Raw genomic sequence first — 4855 nt, 5'->3', positions numbered from 1 at the left:
TTTTACAATTTTGCTGAAAACTTAAGAGTGTGGAAGGAGAAGAGAGTTGAGAATGCTTTGTTGTCTCCTCTGGTACTGTGATTGACACATAAATATGATAAATACAAAAATCAAAAATGCAACATAGTTGACTGACTTGACTTGAGCCTGACACCGAAGCGGAAAGCAGCAGAGACACGGTGATGGGTATGGTACCAGTTTAGAAGCCCCACAGTTTATTATTACTTTTTGCCTATTATCTATGAACCTATGTGGAGGAGTTTTGAGGAGAAAAGCCAGAAAGAAGACAAAAAGATAGACTTTTCTTACGTAAAAGTGTGAAGTAGTTGACAATGGATGTTTTTGAAAAACATAAGGCTATTGTATCATTGCGTCTACATATATTATGATGTTACCTATATTACATATAGGTTACATATATTATTATTTGCTTTGTGTGTGTGTGTGTGTGTGTGTGTGTGTGTGTGTGTGTGTGTGTGTGATTGATGGAATAATCTGAATCATAGGATAGTCTTGGTGGCTTGCGTATGCCATTGTGCTACCATTGTAGGCTAGGCTAATGCGTTGATATCATTGCCGCTGGTCTAGGTAAGTATTTTTGCAATCATGTGGTGTAAATCCTGTATGATAGCAGATATCTACAGGTGTTCATATTGCCCTTCGTGTTTTGATCACAGGCTGTAGCCTCTCTGTGTAAATCCTGTATATGGGGGGGGGCTGCCCAGGGGCCTCTACATTCTTTATACATGCCTGTTCCCAGACAGCTCCCCAACCTGTCAGAGATGCAGCTGTAAACACGACTGTGCTCTGTGATGCAATGTTTCCCAGAGGGACTCCTTGCATTCAAAGGGACCTGCTTTTCCAAGGATGCACTTATTGTGTTGCAGATGTCACTGTTCAGTGTGTCAGTGCAGGAAGTAATGTATCCTATATGTAAAGGAGAAAGAAAGGCTGCACAGGTTGGAGTGCTGGTTTCATGCAGGGTTGGAGTTCTGAACTCAGTTTTCTGTCACAAGCAACACTTAATGTTCACAAATGTTGTGTTTCAGTTGGCAAACATTAACAATAACTTAATAGTAACCAGGTGTTTAGATTGATTTACTGATTTGCCAAAAATATTACTGAATTGTCTGTTGCTGTACAAGTTGAAGAAGCTCTATAGAAAAATGATGGGGCGACCTCTGGCTCGCCCGGTGCATGTGGGCTGAGTCCTTTACAGCAGCCTGGGTTCGAATCCGACTTGTGGCTCTTTGCTGCGTATCATCCCTTCTCTCTCTGTCTCTCTCTCTCTCTCTCTCTCTCTCTCTCTCTCTCTCTCTCTCTCTCTCCTGTATACTATCTAAAAAGAATAAGAAAAAAGCCCCCCCCAAAAAGTACTGATGTTGCTGCCCTGAATGTCAAATGGCATGAGTGTGGGCCTGGTTCTGTACACTCTTTTTTATGTGTGATAGCATTCACATTATTATTATCCTCGGGCCAAAGTAAAATAAATATAAGACAGATTTCCTACTACACAGACACAATTGTGTGTGTAAATTCAGAGATATGTACACAGTAGCCGATTTAATAAACTTCCATCTACTGTGGGCTTTAAGTTACTGTTCAGCTGCTCTATTCTAACATTGATTCAAGCAACCCCACCTTTGCTGAAATGTAAAACAATTCATGCATTATTCTGCAAGAACTTTGGCTCTCAGTCAAGTTCATGTATTTAACAGAGAACGGCATCTAGTGAGTTCAGAAATGAAGAAAATGGTTCATGAAGCTTCATTGGGCCATCACTACAAGTAGTAGCATCCAAAAAGAGGAGATAAATGAACTGAATGCTATAAAGACGCTATAATCCCAGAAAAATTCTACACACGATGGCTTTACGACTTAAAGAGTAACCAAATAGACCTCACACAAATATGTGTAAAACTAATAGTGAAAAGCTGAATTATTCATCTGTTATTGGCCAGTCTGTGATACTTAACAGAGAGGGCATATTAGACATTGTGACATATGTGACACAATGTGACAGATGATGATTCAGTTCTTGTTTTTACCAATTACATCTCTGGTTGTACACCAATTTCAGGTATGGGTCTGGTTATACTTAACTTAAAGTTATAACTTTGAAGGTGGTGGAAGAAGTACACCCTTTACTTAAGTAAAAGTACTAATAACACATTGTAAAAATATTCAGTTAGAAGTAAAAGTTCTGCATTGAAAATGTTACTTTAGTAAAAGTACGTAAGTATCATCAGGAAAAAGTACCATCAGGAAAATGTACTTAAAGTATTAAAAGTAAAAGTAACAATGCAGAAAACTCCTCCCATTTTAGAAAGTGTAAAGGATCCAAACAGTTGTGTGTTTAATGGTCTAATCATTTCAGCTGGACTTGTAGGCCGTTATATTGTTGGCTAGTTTAATTTATAATGAAACATCAGATTTGATACACTACATGTGTTTTATGTGCAAAAATATTAACGTGTAAAGTAACTAGTGACTAAAGCTGTCAGATGAATATAGTGGAGTAAAAAGTACAATATTTCTCTCTGAAATGTAGCGGTGTAGAAGTAGAAAGTGGCATGAAAAGAAAAGACAAGTAAAGTACAAGTGCCTCAACATTTGTACTTAACTACAGTACTGGAGTAAATGTACTTCGTTACATTCCACCACTGAACTTTGATTCTGTTTTTGCAGGCTTGGATATTATGTGTACTAGTTATGGTAATGTTGTGCTAACCAAGTTAATTGCTGAGCTCTAGGAACACAGGATCATCGTATAAAAAGGTGTCAGACGGGTCAGAACCAGCAGCAGTCACACGATCAGACAGGTTGGAAACAAACCCCCAGGTTAGAGAAACTTATTCGGAAGAGAAAACCAAAGTGAACAGTAAAATGACCACCCAAACCATGAGTAATAAACAATCATCACAGTTTACAGAGCCACTTTCTGATTCAGCTTTCACCTGCTGTACTTATTGCAGTTGTGTTCATCACAACAAACATCCCTAAACCCTGATCTTTCCCTCAACATAATCAAACCTTAACCATAGGTACTTGTACTTTCTTTGAGTCTTTTCTTTTCATGTCACTTTCTACTTCTACTCGACTACAATTTCAGAGAGAAATATAGTACTTTTTACGCCACTACATTCACCTGACAGCTTTAGTTACTAGTTACTTTACAAATTGAGATTTTTTAACACAAAACACATGTAGTTTATAAAATCGGATGTTTTATTATAAATGAAACTAGCCAACAATATAACGGCCTACAAGTCCAGCAGAAATGATTAGACCATTAAACATGGATCCTTTACACTTTCTAAAATGGGAGGATTTTTTCTGAACTGAATACTTTTACTTTTAATACTTTAAATACATTTTCCGGATGATACTTACATACTTTTACTTAAGTAACTTTTTTAATGTAGGATTATTATTTATTTTTTAAGATTATTATTATTGAAATGAAAGGGGAGAGAGAGGGGGGAATGACATGCAGCAAAGGGCCGCAGGTCGGAGTCAAACCTCTATATATGGGCGCCTGCTCTACCATCTGAGCCATCCGGATGCCCTACTACATGACTTTTACTTGTAAAAGAGTATTTTTACAGTGTGGTATTAGTACTTTATATTTTACTTAAGCAAAAGATCTGAATACTTCTTCCACCAGTGGTGTAATTAAACAGTTTTGAAGTCACAGACAGAGGATGTCATCCTACTGATGTACCGTCAGATCAGAAAAGGCTTCTATGTGTTGTTCTATAGTTCACGGACACATGACGTATTATGTTGTCTCATTTGGAGGACTTGCTGTATCTACAGCTAACACACAGGGATTTTTCATTTACAGCTTATATTTTTTTGTAACTGATCCAAATATTCTTTGTGGCAATATTTGGCCTACAGCTGAAACTCTCATCCCTGGCAGATTTCACTTTTGAAATGTAGTGCTGAACTGTCAGATAGGTTAGCTGTTTTAGGCTGCCACTTGCATTTACAGGTGTCCAGAGTCACTGCTGGCTTTATTATCTTTGAGCAAACAGCCCTGCTCACTTAGGCTAATATATGCAAATGCTAACAAGGTTGCACTTCTGACAACAGCTGATAATCACAGTTTAGCTGCTGTTGTGTCATGAACACAGGCATCCTCTGGCTGTGCCAGAACCCCGTAAATTCCCTGCACTCTAAAGCAGAAATACTACTGTAAGAAACAAAAACAAGTTGTGGTACACTGAAGGGCTTGGATTTTCTTCAGTAATTTATCCACAAGTGCAACTGTGCAAACAACACGTCAATGAGTGGTCTCGGTCGAACATCCAACCCACGTCAATCAATCCCAAGTGCATACAAAGGGCTGCAAATATTTCTCTGACCACTCTGTGGTGCTTAGAACAAGACAGTCTTGCATTGCCAGACCTTCCTCCACAGTGCTGCAAAGGAAGGTCTGGCTAGTCCACACAGCATTCCGGGATGGGAGAAAAACGTGCTCTGGTTTATTAGCAATTCTTTAAACCCATCATGCTAAGCTGTACGCCGGACAGAGCCACGGTGCTGCTGCGAAATAACCTCGGGAAGGAACTCCGCTGGAGGGAGGAGGTGGCAGATTGCAATTTTGCTTCTGTTTCAGCATTTGTGGTCAGAAACTTACTTTCTGACTGGCTTCTTCAACATCCCTTCTGGTGCCAAGCAACACCATCTGCCTGTTAAATGGGGCGGTGGCGCGACATGCCTATTTAATTACACCTTGATCATAGTGACAATGAAGGCATTGTGTAACAAACAGTAAAGGAATGCTTTGTGTCTTGTGCACACAGTCAAACGGATAGGTTTATTTTGTGCTCACACAGCAACATTTGGC

Source organism: Sander vitreus, chromosome 9, assembly GCF_031162955.1.
Source record: "Sander vitreus isolate 19-12246 chromosome 9, sanVit1, whole genome shotgun sequence".
Classification (NCBI taxonomy): domain Eukaryota; kingdom Metazoa; phylum Chordata; class Actinopteri; order Perciformes; family Percidae; genus Sander; species Sander vitreus.
This window is presented reverse-complemented; position numbering follows the sequence as displayed.